Genomic DNA, 15,324 nt, shown 5'->3' with positions numbered 1-15,324 from the left:
ATCATGATACTCCACTAAAGCTAAATACCGTAGCTTATAGCTCTAAGAATAAGGACTTTCTTCCATTCAACTAGATTTAAAATAGGTTATAAATGATAAAAAAATTCTGCTAATTTTATCTTAAAAGAAATGCATAAAAACGACCCAAACAAAGTAATCTAATACTATTGTCTTAGTCAGCTTGGGCTGCCATAACAAAATACTGTAGACTGGGTAGCTTAAACAACAGAAATTTTCTCACAGTTCTGGAGGTCGGAAGCCCAAGATCAGGGTGCTGGAGCGTGGCAGGGTTCTGGTGAGAGCCCTTTTCCTGGTTTGCAGACGGCTGCCTTCTTGCTGTGTCTGCACATGGCAGAGAGAACGTGAGCTCCGTGGTGTCTCTTCTCATACCGACACTAGTCCCATCGTGAAGGCCCCGCCCTCGTGACCTCATCTATAACTAATTGCCTCCCAATGGCCCCATCTCCAAATATCATCACCTTGGGGGGTTAGGGCTTCAACATATGAATTTTTTGGGGGAGGGGCACAATTCAGTCCATAGTAACTACATAAAAGGTGATAATAGTGTATAGATATGGTGCATAAAAAGCAACTACAGCTAGCCCATAGTGAGTTGAAAGTGTCCAATAACTTCTTGGAAAACACTATTTTCAATTTTTCAAATGTAAGTAAAGATAATGATTTATAACGTGGCTACATATATTTTATCAGCATTACTGAGGGCTTAGGCAATGAGGCGTTCTAAGCTATCTAAGTTTAGTGGTACATAAATCCATCCAGTGCCAGCATGCCCAAGAGTGTAAAAAATTATAGGCTGGCATGAATTCCTAATGTGACTCAGCATGATGTGTGATGCCTGCTGAACACTTTCAAATAAATTGATGAAGATTTCCGTGGGCCACACTCCTTTAAACTTCATGCTCAAGGTTGTTTCTTGTACTTCAGCAATAACGTCCTGCATAAATACTCAGAAAGGAGGAAGGATAAACATCACAGACACACGTGGATTGCAGATGGAAAATAGTATAAAGCAGGTTTATGAGCTGGGCTTTGGCACCAGAAAGACCTGGGTTTGAATGCTGGGTCTACCTCTCCCCCACTAATCTTGGGCAAATTTTTAAAATTCTCTATGCTCAGTTTTCTCATCTATAAAATGGGGATAATAGTACTTACCTCACAAGGTTTCCTTTACTAGTAAATTATTAACTAAATACAATTATTATCGTGTTAATATTTACAGCTTTCTATGTAACCTTCTAACCACAATGGACACGGGTTTTTGCTCATTTAGCTTCTCTTCCTCTCTTGCTCTCTAAGGAGAAAGACTGTTCAGGCAGATTTGGTGACAACAGAGGAAGAATAAGAGGAAAACCAGATGGTCAGAGCAGTAGGCCAGTGGCACTTGGGTGGGGGACAGCACGCATTAGGGAACCAGGACCCACCAGAGCACATCCTGGGAGAGAGCAGTGATGGAAACAAAGGTGATGGCAGGACAACAGCAGGGGTGGGATGTGGGGTGAGAGATGGCTCTCTGGGGTGCAGTTAAGCGTGAAGCACTGGGTCCATGGGCCCTCATATATTTTAGTAGACCTAAGTCTGGATTGGAATCCAGATTTAACTGCAGCCTAGCTCTGGTCCTGGGCTAAGGGAGCTATGATTCAACAGGAAACATGTGTAAAGCTCTTAATGCAGTGCCTTGAATGTGGAAGTGGCTGGTAGATGGACATTTTAGTACATTTTTGGAGACAGCACCTTAGAGCCACCTGGTCTAGCAGTTCTCTAACTTTACTGTGAAAATCACCTACAGTGTTTGTACAAACACAGCTCCTGGCTCCCACCCATGGATTCTAGCTCAGAACGTCTGAGGTGGGACCAAGCAAGCTGCCTTCTTCTTTCTTCTTATGTATTTCTTTCTTTATTTTTAACAAACACTCCTATGATTCACTCCTATGTAGTCTATGGACTACAGGTCGAACCTAGACTCAGATGCTATCATTTGGTAGTTCCCCTTCCCAGAGGTATTCTAGAGAAACTCTCTTTAAGTGCACAATAAAGAATGTACAAGGATATTTACTGTAACATTTTGTAGGTAAAAATCTAAATAGGAAAAACTCTCAATACCCCCAAATTAATGAATAGTGAACAGAAGTGTAGTATATTCATGTAATGGAATGCTATGCAACAATTAGAAAGACTAAGGGAGAGCTATATGTTCTGATGTGGGAAAATCTCCAAGATATATTGTTTAGTGAAAGCAAGTTACAGAGTAAGATGTACAATGTGAAACTATTTATTAAACATAAAGCGAACAATATTATTTTATTTTTTAGGAACATTAGCCCTGAGCTAACATCTGTTGCCAATCTGGCCCTGGGCTAACGTCCGAGCCCATCTTCCTCTACTTTATATGGGACGCCGCCACAGCATGTCTAGACAAGCGGTGCTTCAGTGAGAGCCTGGGATCTGAACCTGCGAACCCTGGGCGCTCTTAACTGCCACACCACTGGACTGGCCCCCAATACTATCTATTTTTTATGGGTAGATATATGTACATAGACATATGATATAAATGCTTTAAAAGGTCTGAAAGGATTCATATGTGATAACAGTGCTCATCTTGGGGCAGCGGGAGCAGGAGACAGCAATTGGGGTGCTGTTCCCTGTAATGTTTTATGAATTTACAGGGAAAATGTATTTACATATTACCTGCGTAATTAAAAATCTATGAAAAAAGACCTAGCCAACTCCTCCATTTTACAGATGAGGAAACTGATGTTTGTTTCCCAAGGATCTCAGCAGGTAAACTCAAGACAGACTCCAATGCTCTTGACTGCTTGTTTCAGAGCAATAGCTTCCTTCATCATGCCCAGATGAACTCATCACAAATTTTAGATGAAGATGCAGTAGCCATAGACATATATAGCCTCAGCATCAGGAGGCTGTGCCTGCTAACGAAAGCCCGCTGGGGCTGGGCTGGGATATTCTAGGTAGTAGCCTTACTAAACTTGCACTTCTCAGCGTCCAGCAGTGATCAGGACGCCAGAAACACATAGATGAGGAGGAGACAGATGGCTTCGAGAATGCCCATCAATTTACAACGAGAAATATATCCACATGGGCTGTTGTACTTGTATCAGCCTGACTACAGCATTCTCTCCAAGCTAGCAAGCTACAGGGCTAGCCAAATTGTAATTAGAAACCTACTTTGTAACTTACCATGAGCGATCACTATGTTGAATTATTTGAAGTCTTATGATCAGCACGTTCTCTCTGACGGCAGAATCAGGAAGCACTTGGAGAGTGTGGAATCAGAATGAGAGGATTTACATTAATCAAATATTTCATGGCTCCTGGTTAAGCTAATTAGCTGTAACCAGCTTCTAATGGGGATAAACTTACCAATGAGACTGTAATGTCTAAGTCCCATTGGCCCAGGCTCCTTGGACCTGTCTGAATGTGTTCTGATTCTGTTTGTGCCTCACAAACTCCTTTCTCTATGATTTGATGGTTGCTCAGTCCTCTTCTATAGGTCCTGTCTTAGCTATGTTAATATATTGAGTCATATCACCATTTTGCTGGTATGGAATTTAATTTGGTTTTCTTTGTGTCTCTGTTCCGATCCACTGTGTTGCTTGTACACTCTTACGCTTGTTGCCATCTCAGAGTCTCTGTATTTAGGATGTTCTGGCCTATCCTCTGATTTCCTCCACCTCCTTGGTTCTTTTGTCATTCAGATTGCAGCAGCTTAAATGTCAGCTTGTTAGAAAGGCCTTCCCTAAGCACCCAATCTAAAGAAGCCACTCAATCATTCTCCATTACTTCACTCTATTTTAGTTTGTGCATAATGCTTATTGACTTACTAGTATCTGCTAGTCACTGTTTACATCTTTGTGTTTTAATTTTTGGATGTCTCTCCCATTAGGATGTAAAGTCCATGAAAGTAGAGACCTTGTCAATCTTTCTTCTGCTCTATGCCTGGTCTGGCACTTGGCAGGTTCTCATGAATGCTTGCCGAATGAATGAATGAATGAATGATCTATCAAGAGGCCAATAGTGCTTTTGTAATTTATAAGTTCTTGATACCATCTTATTGTAGCCCCAAATAACATGACAAAAAAATCTTAGAAATGAACCTGGTCAGAATCTATAAGTCTTGGTCAATTCTCAAGGGATGGTGGGCTCATGCAGTAAAGGGGAGAGTGAGGTGTGTGTGTGTTCAGAAATGCCACCCAAGTGGTTGTTCTCCTTCACTAAGGGCTCACTCAACAACGGAAGCAGATGCCTCTGAATACCCAAACGCTGCCCAAATAAGATTCCAGTGGAGATCCTTCAGAAAACTATAGTATTTACTAAACAGGAGGGTTGTATGACATTTGGGTGCCATGACCTTAAAGTATTAGGATGAAAGATAATCTTGTAAACCAAGGGGAATGGCAGGCGAGGTCAGGTCATTGAAGAGCTAAGACTTCAATATTCCCAAGGCATTTGCGTCATCAGATTTCAGCGCCTTTCTTCGCAGTCAGAAAAAGTCACCACTCCCCTCATCATAGGGCACTCACCTCTCATTGGGTAGGGGCAAATCTTGAAAGAAAAAAAACAGACTCCTGTCTAATTCTAAACGAGGTTTAATTTTCCAATGTGCCATCCAGGAGAGGGATTGCTGATAAGGAAACATCCGTAAGGTAGGAGATGATTACAAACATTAACTTATTTTATCTTCCGTCAGGCCATTTGCAATAAGATCCCAGGCTTAAAAACGTCCTGTTGATATAATTCGCCTCAAGGAAATAAGAATATGAATAGAAATGATAAAAGCATATAGAAGACAGTCTTTCCTTTATGGTATTAAATCTATTTTTTGTATTGATTTTTGAAATGTGGAAGGTTGTGGTATGGAGTATAGAATCATTCTTAATTTTAAAATCACTAAGTTTGTGAATATCTGTGAGATAAGTGGAATTAATAAATTCTAAAGGGAGATTATAATATATTGACATTACTGGTGTAGAACTACATATTTTTGGGTCCATGCAGTATTTAATCCTCTTTCAGAGATGATGTGAAATGAAGGTCTTAAAAATCAGGTTTTGTTTAGATTATAATAATTATAATAATCTTCAGTTAAGGTGATGTAGGTAGTTGTATCAAAAATATGGTCTCTATCATGAGAATTATCTAGTAAGGAGAAAAGATATTTTGCTTTTAAAAATATATTATGCCCGTGGTATTTTACAGAACAATTATGAATAGTAAAAAAATTTAATATGCATTTAGTTTCCTATGATAGAATTAGCGGAACATTACATTTCTAGATCTATTCGTCATTTTATTTTCACTCCCTGCTGTAAAGGATTTATAATTCATGAATAAAAATTAACTGCTGGCTTAAACTTGAGGGTTTTTAGGACAGAAACTAATTTTTATATACTGTGTTCTTTCTACCAGTGTTCAGGGCAAATCATTACGGCCGTCTATTTGGATGTTAAATGCTATTTGCATTTTTGACATTTCATAAAGAACTCTGTCATTTATTTCTATTTTGAAGAAGTCAATTTTTCTAATAACGTATCTGCACTAAAAAAAAAAAAGGAAACGCTTTCCTTCTGTGAGAATGAAGACAGGCAAGTCACTAAACAGAAGAAATATCATTTAAAGATCTTTCTAAGAAATAATTTTCATTCTGAAATTCACATTTTATCCATTCCTCTTCTCTTCTTCCTCCTTACATCCATTGGCAGAAATCCAAATTGAAACTAATAGCTATATTTTTAAATCCTTAAACAATTAACTAGGATATACAAAGTATCACTTAATTAGGGCAAAGGTAGGAAAAAATTCATTCAATTCAAACATGACACCCTTTATCCCATTTTTTATATTGTTGAAGAAACACTAGACACTTGGCTACTCTTTTCAATTTCTGGGATTTATGAGATATTAAGCAAAAGTCCATATTAGAAAACAAACTTTATTTTCATTTGTGTGATACCTACTGTAGTAATATGACATTTACTATAATTTAGTCTTACTGGATAGTTTATAAGATTTGAAATCTAAGGGCTTTGCATAATCTCCTTGCAAGTGTTTTAATTGACATTCTGCTATAATGAACCCCACAGACCATTACCTGGCTAATTGCTTGAGTTACAGTGCTTATACAAGGCCATTCTGTGTCCTTCGTCTTTTTGGGTATTAAATAGCAAGACTGTCCTGAAAGAGGATGTGACTGCAGGTTTTCATGTGAAGCATTAACCTCTTGGTAGCTTTTCAGGGACAGAGTCCGTTCTGTTCTCCCCTGGGCTGATATCAAATCTGGTGCTTAGCAGAGATATCTGATTCTGGGATTCTCACCTCTCCCTAGGAGACCCCTTGACCTCTAAAGGGGCTTCCAGGGCCACCGCCACAGGCAGAGCTTTCCATGACCTGACTCTGAAGTCCTGGATAAGGTGACAAAATGAGGATGCAACATGTTTAATTCTCGAGTGCTATGATTAGCCAGGATTTGTTGGGAAAATAGCATTAATACTTCAGAATCAGAAAAGGGTTTGTTGCCTGCTCATCTAGTCTAAACTCATTGTTTTTAATATAAGGACACTGAGCCCTAGTGGTAAAGTGACTTAGCCCAGGTTTCATGCAGGCCCAGAGCTCCTTTTTACGGAGTCAACAGAGCCCAGATCCACGATGAAGTCTTGGAGCCTGATGCCCAATTATGGAGTCAGAGCAACACAGGAAAGCGCTAGGGTCAGCATGTCAGCACAACACGGAAAAATGCAGTGGTGCCTGTATCCTTCCATGTTTCCTGCCTTTTTTTGATGAAGGTACGGGTCAGTGACAATGAGCTGATGAGTAGTGAGGAGTAATTAAGGGTTTTGCAGGAAGTTTTTGAGAACTAGAGACAGGGAAGAACCAACTCCAATATCTATAGCCTAGATTGCTTTGTCTTGGTAACTTCTGATTAAAATGTTTCTATGCGGCCTGCTCTAACCTTGATCTAAGATGCTAAATGGCTCTGAAACTAGTTCAGTTTCCAATGGCCAGGATAAGCACTGATGTCTTTTGGGATATACGCAATGTCTGTTGACATCCTCAAACTTCTGACTTTCCAAATGTTTGTTTATAAGACATTCAGAGAACTGGAATAGTTTCAAGCACTTTGGATTGAAAAAAAGGGAGTTCTTAAACACTGCAGAAATTAAAGACAAATGGAAGTTTGGTAATTGGAAATTTTTTTTTTATTAATTCATGCCATATCTTTAGTGGCTTTACTTCATATTTGAATTCTCTACACATGAGCATGTGAGTGAGCTGATAAAAGGATTAACACAGATCTTGCCACACTGAAGCGAGGCTACCAACCAAAGGTAAGATGCTAGTGATGAAATTTCCTTATCTGTGTATCATGTTATCCGAGAAAGTCTTTTGCTTCCTTTTCTTTAAAACCATTCATCTGTTAGATTCTGTATCCTGAAGCTTCCCCAGAATCTCCGCTTCAGGGAAATTCTGACTAATGTTCGGGTGGACCTGACGGAGCAAGAGTGAGCTTCCCCACACCTTTTCCATAAGAATTCCGTACTGAGGAACCCCCCACAACAGGCATTCCTCTCGGTCTCCAAAAACATGAAGCAGTTTGCTTAGGTTTGGTTATACTTATTTTCATGGGGATATAAATCATTTACATCAAGGAGGTAGAAAAGTCTCAGTGAAATCTCTGCTTCATGGAGAAAGTTTCTAACATGGAATCCAGTTTGGGTCCATCACAGTTTTTTGTTAACATGCCAAAACTCAACAAAAATGTATTATGAGCATTCCTAAATTTTAAACTCAGTTTTTCAACAACTTTGATAACTTATTAACTGCTACTGGTACCAACTAATAAACAAATCAGTGAACAAATTGATCATGTTCCAACTCTATTGCTGTTTCTTTTTTAAATTACTTTACTTTTTAGAGTAGTTTTAGGTTTACAGAAAAATTGAGCAGAAAGTACAAAGAGCTCCCACATACCCCATCCCCCTCCCCGCCCCCCCCCGTTCCCCACTGCTTTTTTACAGTCAGTGGAATACATCAGCCTCCAAAATGGACCTCAGGCTCGCTGTCCAGCTGCACAGCCACACGCTCACACTGTCGCTTCTCCCACCTCCTGTCTCTCCATCTATATAACAAGAAAACCACTACAGCAGACATGCTCAGAATCCCTGGGAGGGAAATAAAAAGGGATGAAACAGAGTAGCAATAACTTTGTTCTTGCCTTTGCCTAATCCCATCCTTAGAGGTTTTTTAAGGTTTTGGAGATGTGGAGCCAGGGCCTATTTTCACGCCTAAATTTAATGGACATTTTTACCTGTCTACTCATCCAGGGGGGTGAGTTCGCTTTCCCACCAACCAGTCGTCTGAATTATGGCTTCGTCCTGCCCTTGCTTGCTGGCTCCCCACTCTCCAGAGAGCAGTTCCTTCTCTGTGCCCAATCCTGCGCAACGGGCCTCACCTGCCACTTGGAACATCCTGCTTCCTGTCGTTCTACCTAGATTTAAGGCAGGGTGGGAGGAGAGGAGGAGCAACTGAGGAAGTGGTGGCAGGCACAGAGGAAAATCAAAATATCCACATTTGCTGCCAGACTGTTCCTTACGCTGTTAGACTCTGAACCCAAGTCAATGCCTTTTCTCTAGCAGAAAAACGCTGAGAATATGTTTTTATTTTACTGCACACTTGTTAAATACAAGAAACATTTAACTTGGTAGAATGTAATGTTATATTCAATGTACTTAATAAAATTGAAATGGATTCACTTATTTGGACGCTCTGGGAGAAATAGCCTCCCACTGGACAATAGAAATTATGATGCTTTTGCTGCATCTATCAACGCAAAGGATGAGCAAAGCTTGTCAGAGCTGATTACAGTCACTCTGGAATTGCCCTTAAAAAATAAGAATCTGTAGTTACAAACTTTCTCCTCCTTCCTTTTGATGGCATCATATTTGTGAATGAACTCAAAATCTGAGTTCTCAAAGGCCTGTCTGAGTTTGCTGAAAGAATTGGGGCAGGAGAAAACAGCTTATCAGCAATTCTCCCTCATTCACCCTTGTGGTTGCATAGCATTGAGAGCTCAACACCGGGCACTTTAGAAAGGAAAAGAGGATTGTTTGATGGATGAAGCGCTCAAGGGAGGAGAAGGAAGAAGTGGCAGTGCCACTGCCCATTTGCCTTCTCCTGACATCCTTGTATAATACGCTCTTGGTGTGGGACCTTCCTCCTTCGGGTGAACCTGCCTGAAATGAACGTAATGTTAATGATCCCTCTTGGTTGCTGCTCCTAACTCTCAACTACACTTTTGGTTACTTATCTAAATGGGAAAGTCCCAGGGCGCTGCTGACATCCTGGGAGCAAGCCCTGAAGTCACCCCATCTGTTGGCTGGGGCTCAGGCCTCTTACAACACGTCCTCTTTTCCTTCCGTAACTCAACACAGGGAAAGCCCCCAGCCCAGTCCGCCTCAGCTCCCTCGAGCTGTTGTGTCAGAGGTTTGGGCTAAGATCTCACTTTACTCCTACAAGCCACTCGGAGAAGCTGAGGATTAATTACTTTGGTCTCAGGGAGACAGAATTTAACCAGTGCCATTTCTATGTACACATTTTTACATCTAGTTGCGCCGCCAATGCAAAATTATCTCCAATTCATTGTATATTTTATTTTATTTTGTTTATTTAATTTTTTTTTGGTGAGGAAGATTAGCCCTGAGCTAACATCTATTGCCAATCTTCCTCTTTTTGTTGAGGAAGAGTGGTGCCGGGCTAACAGCTGTGCCCATTTTCCTCTATTTTGTATGGGGAGTGCTCCCACAGCCTGGCTTGATGAACAGTGCATCAGTCTACACTCTGGATATGAACCCGTGAACGCTGGGCTGCCACTGAAGCGGAGCACGCAAACTTAACCACTATGCTACCGGGTCAGCCCTCTTGTTATATATTTTAAACTAAAATGTTGGCTAATAACTAAACCTCAACCCTTATTTCCAAAGGAAAATAATTATTAATCACATTCTTCAGGAATTTTCCCACACATACACTCATACTTTGCTTTCTTCTTCTCCTCATTTTCTCAAAATGATATCTATTAAAGCTACAATCCTAAGAAACCTCCTAGAGTCAAAATATAAAGTTAAATTCTAACTTAACTAAGTTGAAGATGTACCTTTCAGACTGAAATTAAATAAAGTCATGATTATTTTCCAGAATGGCTTGATCTTTCAATTTGTGAAATAATGCCAACCAACTGTTGTATCTGAAACAATATTTCCTTGTCACTCTTTATCAAATATCCCTATTTATTTTCTCTATAGCACTTATTACAGTCTGAAATATTGACTTTTTCTACCATCTGATATTTATGACTTCCACTGAAATACAAGCTGTATGAGAGCAGATATTTTGTTCTGTAACTCTTGCATATAATACAATGTCCAATACAGAATCAGTGTTTAATAAACATTTGTTGACTGAATGAAAGAAAGAGAGAATGAATGAATGTGAAATATGGGTATGAGAAGGAACACAGCATGGAATATTGGTCATAATGAAATGTTGTGAGAAATTGAAAGTAACTATCACATAGGAAAGGAACACTATATATATAAAAGTTCATCTTATAATTTTATATAACTATACAATGGTCAGAGGGGAAGAATGCTTTACATAAGGTCAAAAAAGGTCATCACTGTTGCAGCCCAACAACATACCCACACATATGTATGTGCCGAAAATTATTTCAGAAGTATTTATATTTGTCCTGGAATCAGCATTCAAGAATGCAATTGGAATACAACCCTGGTGTGGATGACATATTTTCAGGCTCAGAACATTGTGGGAGGATCTTTGACAAAACTTTTTGGGACATAATTGGATCCAGCTAGTTTCTAATAGATTAAGATGTTGTGTATGGATGAGGAGTGATCAGGTTAAGAAAAAAGAGAATATAGCATTGGATATAAGGCAAGATAAAGCAGAAAGTCTGGGAGTTTATAATAAGGTGGAGGTGGAGGTCAAAATAAATGAAAAAGAAGAAGACAACAGGATTCAGTTTGGGACCACTGTAGGTGTGTCAGGCAGAAAGGGATTTAACACAGGTGATTAGGTGCTTCTACAGTGATTGAAGGGAGAAGGAGCACAGGGCAGGGAGGGCTGCCACAGCTGTCAGGTTTGCCTCTAGCCTTCAGAGAATCAGGACTTTGCTATTGATGCCCAGGGTAGGAACTGTAGGATACTGCTGCCAATGGTGAAAGCCACCCAGAGAACCAGGGCAGGAAATCATGTTGGCATGCCAGAGGACACTGCAAAACTTCAATTCTGACACAGTCCATGCATTCACTAGCCGCTGCCAGCAGAAGAACAATGGCTGCTGCTCTCTTTCTGTCTTCCACATCCCACGCAAGTGTCTCTCACTGGCAGAAATGAAACTGGAACCTGGATGGCAAGATATTCTGGGAAAAGTAGTTCTCAGGCTTTGAGTACCTGAGACATAGGGGAGCACATAAAAGGGGATGAAATGATGCCAAATGCCAACCTGGCACAATATGAGAATAGGAGATACTTGTCACTGCTTTAAAATACTATTTTTGGCTAGTTAATTTCATTGGATCTAATCCTCACTAAAAATAATAGTCAACAGTCACTAAGGGCACTGTGTTAAGAGCTTTTTATGCATTATTTCGTTAAGTTTCACAACCATACAAGATGAAGCTACTATTATTATCTCCATTTTAGAAATAATGAACCAAGACTTAGAGAGGTATGGTAACCTGCTCCCAATAGAACAACTAGTAGGTAGAAGATCTGAAGCTTGTCCTCAGGACTGCCTGTCTACAAAGCCAGTTGCTTTTAGTCCTTACACTGTACTGCTTGCCAGTCAGTAATTATCACATATGAAAGGAATGCTGTATACATCTAAGTTCATCTTATAATTTTATATAACTATACCAGGGTCAGAGAGGAAGAACGCTCTACATAAATTTCTTAGTAATACATGACTCTAGCCTTGACATAAAACTTGCCAGTCATCTTACAAATGTACACTATTAAGTCGGTCTGAATACCTCACTTCTATTGGGAAAAGAACTAGTAAATCTTCAAAGAATGTCCTCCCACACATGGGCACTATCTTAATAAGAGAGAAGAATACATCATTAGAAGAAATGTAATGTCTCCTGTATTTAGAATGAAATTTTATGGTATGAGCTAATTTTCATATATTGATAAAGTGTCTACTGTTATAAAACCACATCATAGAATCTCAAGGTTAGAAGGGACATGCAAGGTTGAGGAATCTTCAAAATCCCTTCTAATAGCGTCCAACAAGGGGTGGCCCAGCTTCTGCTTACGAACTTTCAATGGGTGCAACTTCCAGGACTGTGGGGGCTGATTGATGCGGGGAAGAGCCCACAGGATGTCTGCTGCCGGCTAACGGTAAGATGGTGCTGCCTGGAGGCTGCTGCGTCAGCTTAGTCTCAATGGTGGTAAATATAACTGCTTACTGGAGCTATTGCTATCAGTTAGCTTTTGCAACCTAACCTTGCCCAAACTCCATGGCTTACAAATTATAGCGTAAGTGTCTGTGGGGGTTTCAAGATGGCTAGAGATTATTTGGCAATCCTCCCATTGAGAAGTAGAGTCTGTGCTCCTTCCCTTTGAGTCTGGCTGGCCTCTGGGACTGCTGTGACTAATAAAATTCAATACCAGTGTTGCTGTCCCAGTTCTCAGGTATAGCCTGAATACATGGGCAGCTTCCGTGCTGGGAGCCCTGAGGTATGACTGAAGAAATGTGACTATCTTGAGACTGGCATGCTAGAGAGACTGATTGAGGAGTCCAGCTTTTTTCCATGTCTGTCAAGGCACCGGCCTTGTAGTGAAGCCTCCCCAGACTGGCCCATGTGCCAGCTGAATACTGCTGAGTGTCCTTAGTTGATTCCTCATGGAGCAGAATCACCTAACTGATCAAGGCCCGAATTCCTGACCATGAAATTGTGAGCTATGATAAATGGTTATTTTAAGTCACTGAGTTTGAGATACTTTATCACAAAGCAATAGATGACTGGAACATGTCTGTGGGATCGGTGAGGGTTGTCTGGTCTAGACTGGCCTCAGCTGGTCTCACCTGGGCCAACTCAGTGTCTGTGGTTCAGCTGGGGACTTTTGTCTAGACTGGGCAGCTAGGGCAGCTTACGTGGGGCAGCTCTGCTCCCTGTGTCTCCATCCTTCTTCTGTGACCAGCAAGCTCAGCCAGGGAAGCTCCTTCTCCTGACAATGGCCAAAGCGCAGAGAGCAAGTGGAAACACAAGGGCTCTTCAGACCTAGGCTTGGAAATGGCATCTGGTCACCTTTGCCCATTCTATTGGCCAAAGCCACATGGCTGAAGTGTAAGTCAAGGAATTGGAGTATCCTTTTTTGTATCTTCATTTCTTTTGTGGGAGATGATGCAAAATCCATACATCAAAGAGTGTGAGTACAGAAAGGGATGGAAAATTGGAGACAATAATGCAACCTACTACATTTATTTCTTTTCAGTTCAGCAAACATTTATGGGATACGTATTATTTGCAAACATCATGCTAGGCACTGGGAACACAGAAACGAAAGAGACCCAACTTTCTGCTCTTGAAATGCCCACAGTCCAGGCGAACTGCAGGATGAGTAAAGGAGCGTACTGTATTTAGGCAGACTGGGGACCTCAACCTCTTTTTTGATCTTTACTTCTAATCCCTCTGTTAAGATTTATCCCTACATTAAACTTCAGACTTAGCATTTGAGTTATGTTTTATTGTTTTAGTGACTTAAAACTTGGTCAGAAGCCCTTACTTGCTTGACTCACCGTGGAAGTTTTGTTTGGCTAGGTTTTATGTTTTTATACAACATGAAAAACATGAAAAAATTCCAATTAAAAGGAAATGATAGGGGGCCAGCCTGGTGGCATAGCAGTAAATTGCGCATGCTCCGCTTCGGCAGCCCGGGGTTCGCAGGTTCGGATCCTGGGCGTGGACATGTGCACCACTTGTCAAGCCATGCTGTGGCAGCGTCCCTTATAAAGTAGAGGAAGATGGGCATGGATGTTAGCCAGGGCCAGTCTTCCTCAGCAAAAAGAGGAGAATTGGCATGGATGTTAGCTCAGGGCTGATCTTCCACACACACACAAACGCACACAAAAAATGATATACATGCACTGTCAGTCAGGTTGCTATCAACTCTTGCTGCACTGTTTTTAAAAGGGCTTCATGTTTTCCTCATCTCCAAATTCTTGGGGAGCCTTACATAGTCTTAAAGTACTGACTGCATTATCCTTTAACATCTGTATTTAAATTGGGAAGCAGGAAATGACAATGCAAGGAAAACATATGTAAGGAAAAGTCACACCCTCCAACAGGGACACTGAGCTCCTTCCTCATATTGGTTAGTTCCGCCCACTCCTTTCTGTAGGCCTCTGTCTCTTGTCGGATGTGCTATGTCCCCCTCTGTAACTTTGTCCACCCCCTACTAATTGGTTCCATTGTCAGAGCTAGACTTCCCATCTCTCCTCTTTTTCATGCCTCCCAGTAATGTCCTGTTTGCTGTCTGCGGGAAAGTTTCTTCCTGGGAATAAACTGGGAAACTGGGAAACTTTCTTCTACCAAAGGCCCTAGATTTGAGCTCCACAAAGGGTCTGCTCGGTTCATTCTGCAGCATTTCTGATCACTCATTAATCCCCAGGCAGCATGGCACAGTAGGAAGTGCATGGGCTTACTTTGGACTCAACTGGGCCTCGGTTTTAATCCCAGCACTGCTGTTTACTAACACTGTGATCTCAGGCAGGCTGCTTAACCTCTCTGTGCCTCAGTTTTATAATCTATTAAGGGCGTAGTAAATCCAGTCTTGCATGGTTCATGTGTGATGTAATTGCAATCGCACTTACAAAGTGTCTGGACAATGCCTGCCGTGTTCTCAGTGTTAGGTCCCTTCTCCCCACTGTCCCAACAGCTCTCGCTTATTTGCTGTCTCAGGACTGGTTTACCAAGAGGCTATCACAACATGATTTCAGGGTCAAGAATACTTTGTATGCATACAAGAATAACACAGATACATTTTAATAAGGAAAGGATTATTTTCCTGTATGACCTGAATTGTTTAAGAGAACATAGCAATGTCTGAGAGCATTAACACTTAGCATTCTGCAAACTTGAATTCTTCTTATAGCAAAGTGGTGAGAAAATTAAAAGTTACCAGTATTTCACTTTAGATACTTTGCGCTTTGGATGTTTGCTGTATTGCCATGTTTACAGCAAACAAGATCCTTAGGGATGGGGTCAG

The sequence above is a fragment of the Diceros bicornis genome, chromosome 15 (genome assembly GCF_020826845.1).
Source record: "Diceros bicornis minor isolate mBicDic1 chromosome 15, mDicBic1.mat.cur, whole genome shotgun sequence".
NCBI lineage: Eukaryota > Metazoa > Chordata > Mammalia > Perissodactyla > Rhinocerotidae > Diceros > Diceros bicornis.
Note: the sequence above shows the minus strand (reverse complement) of the source record.